The following is a 19911-nucleotide window of genomic DNA, read 5'->3' on the forward strand; positions in this document are numbered from 1 at the left end:
AAACTGGTAAAACTGAGGTCAAAGTTCCCAGAAAACAGTCTTCTAAACACTGCAACCAGTAGGAGAATAATTTCTGGTTTGATACTGAAGCACAGTAGTGTTATGCAAGAGAAGAGGATTTGAAAGCTAGTTTTGGTCTGACACTGTTTATCGTGCTGGTGCATGGATAAGAGGTACTTGAGCACTAAAAAAAAAAAAAAAAAAAAAAAGGATCCTCATCTTCCCCACTTAAAACAAAACAAAACAATGAACTGGAAACTGCAAGTTGTATCAAATTACTTTTCTGATGTCTTCTAAGACTGAACAGATTCAGGCAGTACATTGAGGATAAGTACACACATATTTTTCCATTTCAAAAAAGTCTCCCAATTAAATATAAATGCATATGCATGCACTTAAACACTTATGCAGTTTCTCTCTTGCATAGTACCTTGCATTAAATTCAATAAGATAACCTCCAAGCCCATGTTTCCATTAGCTACTTTGATACCACAACTTTGAAAATATTCTCAGCGTTCCATCATTTAGGACATAAAAGACTAAAAAGCAGACACATACAACTCTGTTTTCAGCATCACCTCACAAGGGAAACATTTCATTCCTTTTTGTCCTTTGTTTGTTTGTTTCTCACTTTTTTTTTTTTTAAATAATTTATTAAAACTATTGAAACAATTTTCTGGTCAGTTTTCATCCTCACCATAGGAAGTATCAATATCTTTGAATCTTCTGATTATTTGCTTGACCCACAGCTCGGTCCATTCCCTAAAAAAAACATCTTCCATATGGTAATATCCAAATGTTGACAGAGGAATGGCAGTCATGAAAAAAAAAAAAAAGCCAAAAAAAAGCACTTGATAACTTGTTTTTAATCACAAGTTAACTTTCTCCCTAGACAGTAAAACTGGTTTCATGGCAAACCTCTCTCGACATCTTATAGACTCATACAAATATGAACAGAACAGCTTTCAGGAAATTACTTCATGCCACCATCCTACTACTGTGACCATCATCTCTTAGAAAGAGAGCCCCTACAAACTATGTTTCCCCTAATAATTGGAAATGATTGACTCTGAAACTACTTTCAGAAAAAGAAGTCTTCACTCACAGTAAGAAAAACTAGGAGAATGTGAATAAATTATGAAGCATTACAACAACAAACAGAAGTGTTCCCCTCCTCCATGTGTAACTGAACTGTGAACCTTCTTGCCACGGCTGTTAGAGGTGACATAAGGAGACTGAAAAAGAGGAACTGGAATTATTAATCAAATGGAAATTAGGAGGATATGACAGAGCAAATACTAGTTGTTGTGTTGACTGTAAATCCTTCTGTAAGGCATCCATTATAAACCAGACTACTGACCTAGATGGACCAATGACAGACAGACCCTCTCCCTTTTTAAGACAGAAATTAGACTTCTGCAGCAAACAAAACATTCAGTTTTCCACTGCAACTTACAACCAAACCCTTCAATTTCAAGCTTCTCTCTGTAGGATGGGAACATATAAGCAAGAATGAAATGGATTAATCTATCTGTAGCATCATAACTCTGTAAAGTTCTCTGTCCTCTCATCGAGAGGGAGTTTGAGCACCAGCAAAAGACTACTTACATCTAACCCTGTCTATAGCCTTCTGTGGAGCCAGGGCTCTGAGAGATATCCTCTGGCAGGTTCAGCTATGGCAGCCTAAAACATTATTGCCCCCTCTTGCCCATCCCAGCCTTCTGCTAGGGAACGCTGCTTCATAAGTGAAACACCTCCATAGTCTGCACCTTAGTTGCTCCAATTCACAACTTAGTATGTTAGTTTAAATCCCTGATGAATGTGGGTTCTTGCCATGACTCATTTGTTTATTTATTCATTTTTAAAGGCAGCAAACTCCACCAGAATTTTCCAGCTGTGAACTGCTGGGGCTAAAGCACCCACACACAGTCATTTCTGCAGTGCCAATGGTTGGTAACATCTGGAGGAGCAAGCAATGTCTGAAATCATTGAAGTAAGATTTGCCAGACAATCCTGATCCAAGTTGAAGAAGTTGAATTATTCTTGTTTAAAGAGGCTGTAATTCATCTGATACTTGAGAACAGAAACAGGGTCAGTCATCAGCGAGTTAACTCAGGTGTCTGTATAGCGCTTAGAGTGCTCAGTTGGAAAGCTTTCATCTCATTCCTATCTTCAAAGATGAAATAGAAGAAAGGAAACCATTGCTATATGAGAAGACATAATCTGGGAAAGCCAGAGCTGCCCTGAACAGCTAGGGTAGAACACCTTTGAACCAAGGTAAGCTTGCCCTGTCCTGGGAAATACTACCCCAGTTATAGTCCAGACAGGTTTACTTCCAAGAACTCTAATAATTTATCTGCTGTTTCCTAGAGACTAGTTACCTCTGGGGTTTTGCCATGACTTACCCCAACCAAATTAAAGGCCTAAAAAAAAAAAACAAACCCCAGCATAAAAGAGTAAGTGTAAGAGGGGAATCTGAATAGGCTCAGGCAAGGTTTCTGTATTTCCTTCTGTCTGTGAGTACTTGGGTTTTAGTTGGGTTTATTAATGAAATCTGAATTGTGAATAAATCCTGAATGTTGATGTAAACTCATCCATGCTTTATAAAAGAATTGTCTAAACTGGCCTCTGGGAAGAAGTAGGCTCTGAAAAAGGACCAAAATTTTTTTTTGCTAAATGGCAATTAATTGTACACATGATTTTTTCCTACTACAATATATAATGTAAGTCTATCATGTTCAGAGTAATTCCAAGGTTTTTTAATTCCAAATTTTTTTCTTTGAAACACTGGAATATTCATTTGCTTAGAATATGCCCATTATAGAAAAAGTTTAGAGTTACATAAAGGACTGCCTTCACAGAATGAAGGACAGTCAGGTGCTGTATTCAGCACAAATAAGAAGAGACATACGCCTGTTATGGAGTGCGGAAAACATACACAGGAATGATCTGCAGCGTAAGAGATCATTTCCTAATTTCCCTCCTTCTTTCACTTTTCAAATCTTAAAAAAAAAAAAAAACAAAACTAAACCAGTTGCAAACACACTTCACTGATTTCTGCTGGGTGACCTTCATAACAGCACTTTCATTTCACTATGGCGGTCCTCTGCCACCTTCATCTTGTGCCCTGCCCCAAACCCTGGGGCTAAGGGTCCCTGCACTGCACCCTGGGAGAAGCCTCCATTGTGCAATTGGGGCTGCACAAACTTCTCTCCCATTCTCTCTGACCCTTTCTTTGGTGTGCAATAGATTTATAGATAGCTTTTAGAGCTGCAGGTCTTTATATGGCCTTCAGTCAAAAAAAAAATAAATATCCCCAAACACAATTCTTCATAATTACTCACTAACGAAACACAATTGATCATTAACTTTAATGCTCTGATCTTCCACGAGCAGATTTTCCAGGTACTCCGAATTAATCATTTTCTAAGGAATTTACAGATAAAGTTAATAGGAAGGAATTACCTCGTGGGATTTGAGAATTGCAGCAAGTCTCTGGCAGAAATACCTTTCTTTACCAACTTTGAATATGTAAGGTTCCAAAATGAAGACTTGTAGGTGAAGCATTAATCACATCAATGCTTCCAGAAACCTGTATGTGCCCAGTATGCCAAACTCATGTCATCTCCTTGAGCTCAACCACACACACACACACACACACACACACACCTTCCCTATCCACATTAAGTCCCTTTTAGCTAGAGAGTGCCACCAGGGTCATGAGTCAAGAGGGCTTGGTTAAAAATATTCTCCAGCACTGTTCCTCATCTGCCTCACTGTTGTCCACCTCACCCTCTGCCTTGATGCTGGATATCCTTCAAGCTTTAAAGTTGTTTGCAAAGCACCTACTGCTACCGGTGCTAGCACCAGCAAACCCCAGGAGACAGTCACTAGCACTGGGCCCAAACCTGCATGGCAGCTATTTGTAGCAGAGGGATCCTCCTCCTCAATAGTTATTTTACTCCCCCTGGTTAGAATAAACTAACTACATGTATTTCTGTTTATTCACTATTCATAATTCAAATACAAGTGAAATGAAAAAGATCTAGAACAGCAATCTAGTTTAGAACTTTAATGAATATGAACAACTTTTTAAAAATAATGTCTATTATAAAGCCCTTAAAGTAATTAGAAGTTTACTCCCTGCTTAAAACCCTTAGCATTCTGCATTAAGAAAATAAAATCCTTTTAAAGAAAGCTTTAAAATTCTGAACTGCTGCAGGTAAGATCTGAACAGTGAAACTGTCCACATTTGCTATCATATCTCATTCAGTAGCATAAACAAGGAAAAAACAGTTAAACACACCTATATCCAAAGAAAAACAATATTTGTCTTTGTTATGAGTGAAGCCATTTCACAGTGAATGAGTGTTAATTTTGGATGCATCAGCTCTTCAGGATCTCCAAAAAAACATATGCATACTACTTTCCAAGGAACAGTGGCTAACAATAAAGTAATTTAAAAAAAAAAAAGAGATACAATCTTCAACAGAGCTAACAGGTGAGGCAGAGAAGGCCTAGCTTATCTTCTCCAGGAGAACCTGCGCACTGGACCTTTGAACTATATACACAAGGAAAGTTTCTTAATACCATTCTTACTAGCATTTGTAATTAAACAGAAATATATAATAGTTTTCCAGAAGCCTGGTGAAGCTTAAGCTAATTGTAATCTAAAATTACAATGTCATTCCTAAGAGGATGCATTATCTTTACATTGTCCTACCTTGGTCTTGGTCAAACACATCAAGAGAGTAAATTGCTACGTTAGAGGTTAAAAGCAGTGGGTGGGGGGAAGTCAAATAGAAGAGCACGCTGCTGAGGAGACAGAAAATACTTGCGATCAAAGGGTGACACAGCGTGGGTGTTTTATTAATCTGGCAGAAGTCCAGTTGACAACCCTGCCAAGTGGCTCTCCACGCTCCTCCCCGCAGCTGGGTCTGCTCCACCTGTGACAGGTGGAGAACCTCACCAGACCGCTCTTGCTCACGCCAGCCCCAGGGCTGGCACGGTGCAGCAAGGCCCCAGCTCACCCCAGCCCGGCGTGACTGAAGCAGGTGCTGGCTATTTTTATGTCTCAACTGCAATTTACAACTGACCTGCTATTGAGTTCAAAGGGAGAAGCAACCACAGCAACACCACTGGGAAAGCAAAGCGATGTGCTCCTGGCTTATCCGTGCAGAAGGGGAGGCTACAGCTGAAGTGACAGGCAGTCACGGCTCTGAAATGTCCAGTGGGAATGGTCTGCAGGAGTGGTCTGCTCCAACTGCCATGAACCAGCAGCTGCCTGATGCTGCACAACCTGCAAGATGTCAAAAGGCCCTGACCTCTTCCTCCCTCTGCACCACACAACCCACTTCTGACAGCATCAGACCATGGGTAACACACACGTGCTTGGGCTGATCTTAGTGTTTCTGGATACTGAAATGTGTGCAGAGTTTGTAAATAAAGGAGTTTGGCACTGAATTAATTAATTTTGAAGTTCTACGTGACAGGGCACTGAAGTAATAGTCTGATCTTGAATTCATTTAAATGTGTTAACTGATTCACCAGTTCATTCTCCACAGATCTCAAAGGACTATTCAGAATGGAAACAAGTGGCCAACTATATGCAAGAAATAGTGTCCATGGCAAATCACCTGCAAACTGTGAATTATTTTTATTTCAAAATCCATTTCAGGTAAATCATTCTCCCACTACAAAAATCTTAGCTTCTAAGATTAGAGATCTTTAGGAAGATTATTCATTCCCTCATCTCACACTTAAAAGGATGCCAGAATTACTTTATCCTGGACTGTAACTAAAGCCATTCACTGCAAGCAGCTTTCCTATCAAGGGACCATGTTTTCAGTGAGATCCATTATGTATCTTCGGGTTTGACTGAGGTATTTACTGTCTTTACCCCCCTCCCCCCCTGTAAACACAAGAGCTGAGCAGTCTTCTAATCTCTGAGATTGTAAATGCCCAGTTTCTACAGCTGCAGTAATTAAACCAACTTCTCATTCCATTACCCACATCAAGTCTCTTCCTTGGCATCTGCTCTATTCCCACGTTCCACTCTTAAATCAAACCAAGATAAGCTATTTTCTAAGATCAGCTGACTTGTCTCTCCTTCAAAATCACTGCAGTCAAAATGATTCTAAGCAGATATGAAGCATCTTGCTAAATATCAAAAAGGTCTCTTTTAAAGAAAAAAAAATAGTAGACGTCAATGTAAGTGGTTATTTTTAGCACCTGAGTTGTTCTATATTTGTTCCTTTATGTCTATCTAAAAAAACGCATGATCTCTGATGAAGCATTACCAGAAAATATATTCTACTGGAAAGCTTGCTTTATGAATCCTAGCTACATGAGTACTGTAATAAGTACATCATGCCACCCATTCAACCATAAAAGTCTTAAGGGTTATGAGTGTACACAGTGGAATATCTCCTCAAAGAGGTGCTTAAAAAAATGCCCAACAAAATAACAAAAAAACAAACCAACCAACGAAAAAAGCAAACTCTTCAGCGTAATCTTTTTGTCATTCTGCATAGATGCAACACTTAAAACAAATGCTTAAAAACTGCTACCTTTAAGTGCTTCTAATCGTCTAACCCACCAAAAAACTCAAGACACCTTGAGGGTTAGTTGTTCAAAACAAAACAAACCCACCACCCTCAACTCCAGGACACACCATACTTCAACAAAAACAAGTCATCAGCAACAGCAGCAGCTCAGGTCACACAAATATTCAGAAAAGACTACTTATCTCTTCCTTATTCTCTTTCCTTACAGCTGTCACTTTCTTGCCCTGAAGACTCCTGCCCCATTACCTCCAACATATTTATCCCAATAACCTCATGCCTCTAATCATATGCACATTATCTGAAGACTTACTTTCAAGGAGAGGATATAGATTATCCAAGGTGTGGGTTATTGTGTGGGAAGAAATACGTCAGAAAGACAGGAAAAGCAGAACTGTGTCAAGAAAGATTCTAGTTGTAGTAAACTTTGATTAAAAAAGGAAGAAAAAGTAGTTTAAGACAGGGTCTTATATGCACAAAATTGGGAAGAAAACTTGTACTGTGAAGCTAACAGTGTTTCAGTTTCCTGCTCTAGAAAGATACCCGTTATCTACCCACAGTTATTTTCGGTTTCTGCATTACGCTAGATCTCTTAATGTACTCATCAAAACAGCAAGAGTTGGGATAGGGGTGGAGAAAGATAGTATGCACCTCTGTATATAAACTTGAAACTTTTTTCCTCTGACCTTGAAGGATGCTGTTTTCCTTTCAGATATTTCCTAGCTACAAGACAGACATGTCTCATCAATCCCAAGTATACTCCCAAGTATTTTTCCAACTAGCATTACCTACACATTGACAGCTCTCCAATCCCACAATAAACAGCAGACAGTTGAGGAACTCCACAGTACAAAACTACACCAGAAACATCTCAGCATGCACACTATTATTAGATGGGTAAGTCTGGCCAGTGGCAGCTTATTATTACTTCCATACAGTGCAAATCACCTGAGTCAGTAACTTGCCACAAGGTAGAAGTATGGATTTTCAAAAAATTATACACTTTTAAAAGTGTTGTGCCTCAATTACTTCAGTCTCAGACTGACCCTTGTATATTTGTCTTTGAAAACCCTGCAGTGCATCACTATTGCCCTATGGAAGTCAGCAAGACTTCAGGTTAATTTTACACAATTTTAAAAGAAGCTGCTCTGAAGGATTTTAACTGAGCAAACCCACCTAACTCTCCTACCCAATTTTCAAATATTTTTTCCCTACTGTTCAAAATGTTTCCCATGCAGCTGTGATTTCATTTTAGTCTTTGCAGAAAACTAAAGACAAGGAAATAGCTAGTTTGAATTCATTAATCCTTTCCTCGAAGCCACATAAAATTCACAAAAAAAAGGGGGAAATTCTCTCACTGTTGCCAGATCCTCCTCTACTACTAAAAAATAGTTTCTTTATAATTTTAAAGTACCCCCAAGCAAGGCAACAGAAGCATCCAAAAATCTTAGAAAAAAATCAAATTATGCATATCCTCTCTGGTTATTAAAAACAAAACAGAGGGGTTAGTAAACCTGCCACCTTAGACTTCCAAAGAGCTAACTTTGACCTGTTCAAAAGACTGATTAACAAAATCCCGTGGGAGGCTGCCTTGAAGGATATGGGAGTTCAGGAAGGCTGGACATACTTCAAGAGCAAAGTCTTAAAGGCACAGGAGCAGGCTGTTCCCTTGTGCTGGAAAACAAGCAGGCAGGGAAGGAGACTGGCCTGGCTAAACAGATACCTTGGGCTGGATCACGGGAACAAAAGGAGAATCTCTTGCCTTTGGAAGAGGGGCCAGGTTTCTCATGAAGACTATAAAGATGTAGTGAAGTTATGCAGGGAGAACATTAGGAGAGCCAAAGCACAGCTAGAGCTCAACTTGGCCACAGCTAAGGATAACAAAAAAAAAAATAAATGTTTCTATAAATTAACAGCAAAAGGAGGATTAAGGAAAATCTCCCTCCTTTACTGGATGCAGAGGCAAACATGGTAACTAAAGATGAGGAAAAGGCTGAGGTGCTCAGTGCCTACTTTGCCTTAGTCTGTAGCAGTGGAACTGGCTGTTCCCTGGACACCCATCCTCTTGAGCTGGGAGATGGGGAGGGGAAGCAGAATGAGGTCAGCACAGCTGAAGAGGAGATGGTCAGAGACTTGCTACAGCACTTGGGTGCACACAAGTGGGACCAGATGGGTTACACCCAAGGGTGCTGAAAGACTTGGCAGATGTGCTTGCTAAGCCACTGTCCATGATTTACCTGAAATCATGGCTAACTGGGGAGGTCCCACTGCACTGCAGGGTGGCAAATGTGACACCCATCTACAAGAGAGGCAGAAAGGAGGATCCAGGAAACTATAGACCTGTCAGTCTCACCTCGGTGCCAGGGAAGGTCATGGAGCAGATCATCTCGGGTGCTATAAAGAGTCATATAATGGACGACCAGATGCTCAGGCCCAGTCAGCAGGGGTTTATGAAAGTCAGGTCCTGCCTGACAAACCTGATCTCTTTCTACAGGACAGGGAGATCTGCTTATTAGATGAGGGAAAGGCTGTGGATGTTGTCTACCTTGACTTTAGTAAGGCCTTTGACACCATTTCCCACAGCATTCTCCTGGAGAAACTGGCTGCTTGTGGCTTGTATGGGCACACGCTTTGCTGGGTAAAAAATGGGCTGAATAGCTGGGCCCAAAGAGTTGTGGTGAACGGAGTTAAATCCAGTTGGTGGCTGGTCACGAGTGGTGTCCCCCAGGGCTCAGTTTTGGGGCCACTCCTGTTTAAGATCTTTATTGATGATCTAGACAAGGGGATCGAGTGCACCCTCAGTCAGTTTGCAGATGACACCAGGTTGGGTGGGAGTGTTGATCTGCTCGAGGGTAGGGAGGCTCTGCAGAGAGACCTGGACAGGCTGGAGCCATGGGCTGAGGCCAACTGGGGGAGTTTCCATAAGGCCAAATGCCGGGGGCTGCCCTTGGGCCACAACAACCCCCAGCAGCGCTACAGGCTTGGGGAGGAGTGGCTGGAGAGCTGCCAGTCACAGAGGGACCTGGGGGTGCTGATTGACAGCCGGCTGAACAGGAGCCAGCAGTGTGCCCAGGGGGCCAAGAAGGCCAATGGCATCCTGGCTTGTGTCAGCAATAGCGTGGCCAGCAGGGACAGGGAAGGGATCTGACCCCTGTACTCAGCACTGGTGAGGCCGCACCTCGATTCCTGTGTTCAGTTTTGGGCCCCTCACTACAAAAAGGACATTGAATGACTCGAGCATGTCCAGAGAAGGGCAATGGAGCTGGTGAAGGCTCTGGAGCACAGGTCGTACAAGATGCGGCTGAGGGAACTGGGGGTGTTTAGTCTGGAGAAGAGGAGGCTGAGGGTAGACCTCATCACCCTCTACAGCTACCTGAAAGGAGGTTGCAGAGAGCTGGGGATGAGCCTCTTTAACCAAGTAACAAGCGATAGGACAAGAGGCAGTGGCTTCAAGTTGGGCCAGGGAAGTTTAGACTAGATATTAGGAAGCATTTCTTTCCAGAAGGGGTTGTTAGGCGTTAGAATGGGCTGCCCAGGGAGGTGGTGGAGTCCCCATCCCTGGAGGTGTTTGAGAGTCGGGTCAACATAGTGCTGAGGGATCTGGTGCAGTTGGGAACTGTCAGTGTGAGGTTAATGGTTGGACTGGATGATCTTCAAGGTCTTTTCCAACCCAGATGTTTCTGTGAATCTGTGAAAAAGTGCATACACCAACCAAAATAAAAGTGTGCTTAAATGAAGTACATCTGTTGGAAAAGGGACAGCACATCCAATTTATTCTTATTTCCTAGATTAAAAGCCATTGAGTTCACATAATTCTTTTAGAGATGATTTGTCCAACCTTTCGTGAACTGGATAATCCCTTTCTCAAAATGGGTTAAATTCCAGAATAAGCATGTCAAGAAAAATTTGTCCAGAAACATGCACTATGAATGAAATGGGTTTCGCCTCTGGCAATCTTCCCTTCTGCTATTACTTAATGTCCAAATTAAGCTGTTTTATGACTTTTGTTAGTACTTCAGTGTCAAATTGCCCACATATAACCTGTTCACTGAAAGGCCAATGTGCAGCTAGGTATAACCCATTTGTAATTACAAAAACAGTGATTGTGTGCTGTGAGTGCTTCTCTGAGCAGAGCCATGCAGACGTTCTGCAGACACAAGCTGGTTCCTTAACATGGGCCATGAACATAAGACTCACAAGGCCACATCCAAACAAAGAACCAAGAGGGTCACACCCAGGACAGACATGCTGTAATCAAGAGCACGTGAGCCACAAAACAGCTTCTTTCAGAGGAATTAAGACTGCATTAAGAACTCCAGCACCTGCTCCTACTTTAAGAAGCTGGAAAAGGCACAATGGAAGTCCAGCAAGAACACCACTGTCCTAGTCATAGTCAGCAAAGGCAACAGGGAACCCACAGACTCAACAGATCTGAAATAACACATTAATCCACAACACTGATTTACTTCTTAAAGGAATGCCCTGTTGCTTCTGTGACTTGGATCACAGGATGATTTTGGTGTGCACAAGCCAGATTCCCTTTGGATGAAACCAAGTCAGACGATCCACCTAGAGTTTCACTCTAAACCCCGCTAGTGACACAACCATCCAAAGAAATAGGCAGGCTGCATCTCTGCAAAGCTCTCTAGCAAGTCCCAAGCACTAGGAGACTTCAATTGTCACGAATTTATACAAAACCTGGAATACATCATGCTAAATAAAGGGCTAAGTAACACCCTTTACACTTTTGAAAGTAATGTACTTTTGTTCTTGATGTTAAACGCCAGTTCTCAATTCTTTGTCTTCCACTGAGGTTTCTCTTGCCTCTGTGCCATTTCTCTTTCCTCAGTACCTGCCCTGCCCTCTGTTGCCTTCCTCACCATTGCTGAATGTCACCACTACTTTCCAATTTATTTTGTATTGTACTCCTTCCAAATGTCCTTTCCCATGACAAAAATCAATCTCCTTCATGCTCACAGAAGCACAGTGGCACCCAAAGTCACATGAAAACCCCACTGCTCATCAAGCAATGCTGAAAGGGGGACAGGGCTTCTCCAGTGGTAAGAGAGGCTAAGCAAGAAGCAAGACTGCTGACCTGCAAGTGCAAGAGGACTGGTGATAGGTGTCACAAAGATCAAAGGGATGAAGGTTGACTTCTTAAAGGCCACAGAACCTGGGGACAACATGGCAGGCATATCCTTTCTATAGACATCTTCAAACGGATCCTGGGGTGCATCATCAACCCTAACCCCTACCAGAGGATGAGCACATGCTGGGCACAGCACACATTGTAAGACAGACAGCACAGCCTCTATATTTCCCGTTCCCAGACCCTACAGGTAACTCCTGTGAGTTAACATCAGTGTTCAGGGAATGGACCCTTCCCTTTCTCCATTCTCCCATGGCCAACACCAGCAACATTCTGCATTAACACCTCTGATTCCAATCCAGGTAAGCACACTGCTTTTCTATACCTGTTGCTAGCGAAGAAGGATGTAAGCACATGTGTCTTTGAGCTGAATTACAGCACACTGATCTTGGGTCTGCAGAGTCAAATGAACACCATCAGTCTGACTGGGAAGGCTATCAGGCCTTTAAAAGGAACTCCACAAGGACAGAAGATTGCTGTTACTCCTAGCATGGCAAGCAGCTAAACTAGAAAACATCTTTCCATGCCTTGCCCTGTACAAGAACCTTGCTCAGTTCTGCTGGCCAAGCACTCCTGCACACAGTATAATCTGTTAACACAGCCCACAAAGGCCCTGACTATGAATACCTCTCGTTGCCCCATGTAGCGGGGCACAACCCCAAAGCACATGAGCTTAGGTGATCCCTTGATCTAGGTGGGCTGTTGTGTGGCATAGAGCACGTACACAAGAGTTACTGATGGGATGCCCTCAAATGCCACTAGATATTACAAACTAGCTCTCCCTTCAGCGCAGGCCAGCAAAATAAAAAACCCAAACCCACAACCCAAGGAATCAACATTTTGGGGGGAACCCTTTTCCTTTCTTTTCATTTTGCACCCTTCCTCTTCCCCCTGCTGCCTCCATGCTTCTCTGCCTTCCCCAATGCAAATCTGGGCATGTTGCAGGTCAGATTCCTGCACCACAGCACTGGCCATAGCAAAGAGGTAATTACCATGCATGGTAGAATATCCTATGCAGAGGTCAACTTCACCTGTCCCTTACAGTAGGAGCAAAAATGGGTCTATCAGTTTACACTGCCTTCCATCTCCTTCTGCTGCTCCCACTATAGTGAAGAAATCTGTCTTTACAAATCCGGAGAAACTAGCCAGAGCCCTGCATTATAACCATACAGCAAGGACCAGTTTAAGTTTTTTCTTCCTACAAAAGGTCCTTTAATGTAGAAGAGGTTTCAGAGGCCCCAGGCATCTTATCCTGAAGTTTCTGCAGGCAGAGCGGCAAGGTATGTAGTAGCAGGCCAACCCACTGTAGCGTCTCTAATCTGAGTGGGTACTTAAGAGAGGAGGAAGAGAAAAGAGAGGAGGGAGACCCTGGGCTGGCACAGGGACTCAAAGCAGGCCCAACAAAGGGTTCTGGTTCAGCTCAATGCCAGATGGGCAGAGCCGGGAGGGGTGGCAGCGCCTGCAAACTCCTTCATCTCCATCCAGAGTCCCCACATCAATCACTGACACCAGTGGGCAGAGCAGTGCCGGAGTGAGGGAAAGGCTCTCAGCCCTAGTGACAGCTGTCACATCCTCCCAATCCACATAGCTTCTACCTAAGTATTTAAACTGAACCAAGAAGACACAGCATAACAACAGGCTCCAATGGAGTGATGGCTGACAAGACTACTCCTGTTATCACAACTCTAGAAGAGGTCTCTGCCCTTCTAGTTAATAAAAATACTCCCCAAAGGTACACTGAGATATGGGACACCTGCGCAGTTTGTTATATTCCTTGGCTATCCTCATCCTAAAAACTCTGGGCACCACTGCCTTTCCTCACCAACCTCTTCCCTTGAGATGGCAGAAGCTAATACAGATCTTGCCAAACCTACTTTCCCTTCCCCACTGCAGCAAAGCAGAGAGACACTGCCCCTCAAGCCCACTCCCTTTCCTCTGAATCTGCAAATCACTCTGTCGGATGAGGTCTCCTCAAAGGAACATGACAGCAGTCACAGGCACAAACCTGGAAACAAGGAAGCCCCAAAGGGTTGGAGACCCAGCAAAAATGCTGTCAACACTAATCAAAAGGGACAAAAAAGGGGTGGTTGATTTGAGTGCCACTGCAAAAGTGTGCACACATGTGTGCATGCACAGGCATGCAAACATGGGGAAGGCAGATTAAGCAGACTGAGTCCATGAGGAATCTCTCGCTTTTTATTCAGCACAGACATTTTCACACACTAGTAAGTCATGGCACATAGCTCTGTTCCCATTTCACACTGTCTGCTCCCAGACACTGATCATGGTTGTTTTCTCCTGTGATAAGTGTCCTAAATGAGTGCCATGCTGGGTGCTCCAACTTTTTGAAACAGATGTGGGAGGCTGAAATTACAACCTCAGAAAAGGATCACCCACATCCTCAGTCTCCACAGTAGCCACCTGTGACTCAGAGGACACTGGATATATTTTTATCTCACCTTTTGTGCAGGCAGAACCAGGCAGCACATTCCACCTCAGTAAGGCAAGTAAGGCCTGAAAATACCTCAGTAAGGCAAGTAAGGCCTGAAAATACTCATGGTCTGAAACCAGAAGGACTAATAAAGGGCTGCCTTCACTGTTTACTTAGCAGTGGTTCCGGGCCAGGCACCAGGCTGGAATCAATACTGCTCACGCTGCCTGGGGATCCATAGAGGGCAAAGACCCCGGTTATCCCACTACACGGAGGTAAAAGGTTTGGAAGATAGCCTTGGAAACCTTGATCATAACTACACCAGACCAGACTTGCTCACCCCACATAAGCTCACCACTACTGGTAGGAGCTGAGGGTCATGAGACTTTACAGATGACAGTCACTCTTTTGCGCAAGGTCTGCGCTGCTAAAATTTCATTTGATGACAGCACAAATGCTGTAACATCTGATGGCAGGTGGTCTTGACTGTGCCTCTTCACACACAAAAGCTCTGTGCCCATTGCTGGTCATTTCATGTTTCCAGTATCCTACTGGACGAAACTTCTCTACTGGGGCCAGAGAAAAAGGCAGCTACAAAACTTCAGAGAAAGCTCGTAATTCCATCGCCTTACCCAAACAACAGGATGTCCAGGAAGGCAAGAGCTTGGTCTTTTGGGTGTGCTCCTGGAGCAGTCAATGATGAAAAACACCCATCGCCCCTGATGTCACTAACTTCAAAAGTCAAGTAGGGATCCAGGCAGCAGGTTGCAGAGGTGACTTGAGCAAGCAGGAAAAGAAATAGGTTTTTTCCCACAACATGGTTACACAGACACTACTGACAGGGCAATGACATGCTAGCATCATCCCTACAATACAGGCAAGAGGACAATTTCATACTTCCTGAAGCAACAGGTCCAAAGAGCAGCGGTTAGTGGGACAGCTTTCCTTCAGAGATCTCTGCAGCACACGCACAGGGAGGACAGTCCGTGTAGGGAGTAGGCTAACTCAAATTCAAAGAACATTTAAGCGGACAAAGTAAGTAAAACTGAAATCTGATCTCCTGGCCTGCTCCTACTGCACTCCACATGTGGTTATTAACACAGACAGCCACAACTCCCCGGACAGATTCTCTCCCCCATAAAGAAGAATCCACTGAGAGCAGCTCCAAAATCCCAGCCAAAGCCCAGCGTTGGCACTGCAGCAAAGAGATGACTTCTGCTAAAATGCAGTTATGAGTATTTTGTGTCATACTGCAGTACAGGTCTGTTGCTTGGGGTTTTGCTTGTCTTAATAAACTTTTGCTTCAGGTATCTGATGGACAGGTATCGTTTCAGTCTTCCCTTCCTTAGAACATGTACCTTTGTTATTGTGGTTATAATCACCACAACTACTAGAAAAAAACAGGGACTAGCACGTTTATTTGAACAACTGATAAGGACAGAAAAGCATACCATATAGTCCTTTGATTTTCAGTTTGAGCAATATCCTGAGTTTAAACATTTCACATGGCTGTATTTTCCCCCCTCCTCCTCCAAACATGACATTCAAAACCCCAGAGGTTATCAAACACAGAGTTAACATTAAATCAGCCTCTCAGGATCTGAATCCCATGGGCTCAGGGCAAATCACTGTAGAAGCCTATTTCTTCTTCAGTGGACTTTGTGATGATTCACAAGCCACATGAAGAGTTTAAGGCAAGGGTAGAACTCCCATTTTGGCACGTACCCTGACAGGCAACTCAGCCACTGCTACTTGAGGTACTACTCTACAGCTACATGCTGCTAGGTCCAAAACAAGTCAGGGGGCAAACCAACAGCCAAGCAGGGTAGAGGACAAGAGCTCCAGTCCTTATGATCATTTTTTGGACCTTTTTTACAGAACTGTCCTCTTGGGTCCCAGAGCAGTTAGAGCACTCCAGCAAGTACTACCACCTAGTGCTTTGCTGATTGACCCACCTCTTCCCCAAAATGGCCCCTTTTCCACCTTGCTGTGAACCATCACTAGCCTTCCACACAAGGACTTGGCTAGACATGCACAGATGATGTTTACTGCCCTGACCCTTCCTGTCCTCCATGATTCTGGATGGATACCTAGATTCTACATAAAGGAGATATCAAGGAATGAAGGGAATGTTTCCTCACATCCAGGCTCACCCTGACATGAGATTACAAGGGCTCTCCATAACTGAGGGAGGTGGGGAGCAATATTTTAACCCAGGAGGAGAAAAAAGCCAAATCTTTATCATTATTTCTTGAGACTGGAATAATTTTTCAGTAATTTTTTGTTCTACTTCTGTGCTTTCCCTGCTCCTGGACTAGATGTGCATGCTGACCAGATCTCTCACACACTCAACAATATCACCACCTAGATGTAAATCCTCTGGTGGACCTCAGTGTTTGATCCTCGAAGAGGGAAGAAACAGCTGCAGAACAAAAGGAAAAAGTCCCTTTATCAGGCAGTTTGCTTCTCTTCTAAGGGTTCCAGTAGCAGACAACAGTGAACAGCCAAACTGGGGCACATGGACAAACAGAATCAAAAAGGTCAATGTAGGGAATAGACTAAGCAGATATGGCAGCTGCTTGCAAAAGGGATGGAAATGGATCCACCTCCAAATGGGATAACAGGGATAAATCCTGACCAGATCTGTACACTAATACCTTAGTACCATCCATTCCTGTTCATGTTTGGACAATACTCTGAAGCCCGGGGAAAGGACTAATTTGAGCACAGCTAATGACTGGGCTGATGAATCAGCTCACCAGTGTGCATTCTCCTTAGGGAGAGAAGAGAATTGGCAGAGGACAGCGCTGCAGAAGAAAGCCATACGAGGAAACAGCTGCTGAATTTGATGCAGGAGCAGCCCATCGTCTGGAAAACATTTTGCTGCAGTGTTCTTGGCCAAAATCATCATCCCCAGGCAAGCACATCCTACAGCACGTAAGGAACATGCACAGTCCCTCAGAAAATCCACAGGATTTCCAACTCCAAAATGCTGTAACAGCAAAACCCAAGGCTTTTGCTACTGTACATGCAAGTAACAGCAAGACAGAAAACATTCTCCCTCCCAAGACAAAGATCAAGGGAAACCCATATCAACGCAGTCCTCCCAAGGATAGTATCAATCATGTGCATCCAAAAGCGTTGAGCTGGTGATATATCTACATTTGTATTTCCTGAAACCTGTACTAGTTGAGGATAGTTTTTGCAGCAACTTGAGGTTCAATGGCTTAAAAATCTGCAGTTAATTTCACTTAGTAACCTTTCCTAAGATTAAATGCAAAAAAACCCTTCAAGTATTTTCTATAAAGCTATTTTATAAAAACCTTGAAAAGTCCTCAAACTAAAACAGGACTAAAAACCCAGGTAGGGTCACTATGCAGTCCAATGGACTTGCTGCAAATTGCAGAAGCAGTCTTCCTTCCTCTTCAGTGTGTTGCAGAGTTTACTGCAACTCTTCTGATAAATGAGGCTTCCACCTTACCCTTTTCCTACTCCCCTCACAGACAAGTTCAAACACCCAAAAAGCAGCCCTCAAGACGGCAGCACCAAGCCTTACCATGAACGCTCTCCCCACAGTCCTCCAGGCTGCCATCCACTTAGAAAGACACTGCTTGGGAAACACTGAAGTCAGGGGAATGGCAAGCAAGCCATTGCCCAGAGCAACCATAAGAAAAACGTATTTCTACAGAAGTAGTTCTCTTCTCACTGATGAAGATGCTGGAATGAGTTTAAGGATCCTGACATCACGGGTCTCTGCTAGCTAGTGAATTTACAAAAAGATTAAAGGCCAATTCTCTACTGACACACCAGGAAGCCTGGTTGGGGAAGGGAAGGCTCAAGGTTAATGTCTTTATCAGTGACCCCAAGACACTCCTGGAGCTACTGCTGCACTAATGCCCTTCAGCAAACTGCCAAGCAGCTCTTCACATCAAAAGTAGACACTGTACTGGGAAGTAACAGATCACAGCAATTTCCCAGGCAGTGATGACTGCACAGAACCAGGCAGAGGGGATCTATCACATTGGTGTTCTGCACAGAGCTCCCCTGAACCAGCACCAGTGCTGACAAGCTTGACCTTCAGCACATAGAGGCTGTGCTCCCATCGGCAGCTGCCACAGCTCTCTCCCCCAATCAGGCCATGCTCATTTCCGTGTGCAAAAACATCTCCGCAGGTAAGGGCATCCAAAAGCAGTGGCTCAATTTCTGCCTCCACCCAGCTTAGCCAAGCAGTCACAGCAGCTGAACAGCCTGAGCAACCAGTCTGGCAATCACACATGTGCGTGCTGCCGCTTAAATATCTTAATGATTCTCAGGATTGTGCCACCAAGCAATGGTTCTACCTTGCTGTCTGACAGCAATCCAAAAACAGGAACAGAAAGAAAAGAAGAATCACAGGAAACAGTGTCTGAGCTCACACTTGCAGAAATCTGACATCCTTAGAAAAGCTTCCTACAACACTGGGAAAGCGAATCCCAGAGCACAGAGATCAAAGAGCAGGTAAGTGAAGAGCCCACAGCTTGCTAACCTTGTAAAACCAAGCCGCCATGCAAGACTGTTGATTCAAAGAGATGTGGGTCAAAGCCATGAAGTGGACATGTTCAGTATTATCTAATTTTTATGACAAATTTTATGCAAATACTTGCCTAAACCAGGAATATTTATGTGAAACAAGCCCTTATCTAAGATACATTATCAGTACTTCATATGGAAATCTACCACCAATATTTTAAAAAAAAAAAAGAAGTTGAATTCAACAAGTTGAATTCTTTACCCGTCACACAAGATAAAGCTCCCAGGTACTCCTGCCTGTAAGAGAAAGTTTGATAAATAAGTACTGTTCTCCAACCAGCTTTTTTCGGTTACAAAGATTTGATCAGCATCCTCCTGCTCTTCCAGCCAGGTCACAGATCAGCTACACTGCATCCATAATAAAAGGTACAGGCCTTTAATGGGCTTTATTTCCAAGCTGCCTTAATGGGACAGAGAAATCTTATGTAACAAAACTGCATTTCACACTTTTGTTCAACAAAACACTAGTTTACTCCTGAACTACTACAGTCTTCCCACCCGCAACATTTTCAATGACTGATAATATCCCACCTCCAGGACTGATGTAGTCTCCATGCAAAGTTGGAAAACCACATAATGAAAAGTTACTACTACGAATGTACATATGCTCCAAGGGCTTTTCACATAATACAGTCTATTTCACCAAGCAATTTTAGGCTTTGAGGAACAAAAGTGGGTTTGTGTTCATATGCCAGACTGACAGATCCTCTCCTTTCTTTGAAAAATAAATGAAAACTGCTCTTGGTTCTGTCAGCACAGAGATAAGGATCTAACTTCAGCAAGAACTGCAAGTAACCTGACCTTTTAATTTTTCCTAATGCTTCACATGTGTCCCGTCAGTGGCATACTAAAGTTTTACTTATTTGTTCTTTTTCTGCACAACAGAAAAGAGCTTTCAGTCTGTGTGAAAGATAATGCTTCGGGTGCTCCCCATGGACCTCTTACTTATTGTTCACTGTAACTTCTTTCTCCTGCTGGCAACCGGAGACACATTCACCAGATTTCCGTGATGACAGGTTTAAGAAGAAACAAGCAGGTATCTTCTATTGCATCTCTGGACACCTGCTCTGAAAGAGTTTTCTGTTCTTGCGCGCTGTTATTTGAATACGTGAATGACCTTTCCAAGGCAAGCGACAGTTTTCCCCAGAACAGGCTTAGTCTGACTGTCAAATTGAAGGGTGGGAAAAAACCCACTTGCT

Source organism: Athene cunicularia (assembly GCF_003259725.1).
Source record: "Athene cunicularia isolate RWA chromosome 1 unlocalized genomic scaffold, athCun1 chr1_part1, whole genome shotgun sequence".
NCBI lineage: Eukaryota > Metazoa > Chordata > Aves > Strigiformes > Strigidae > Athene > Athene cunicularia.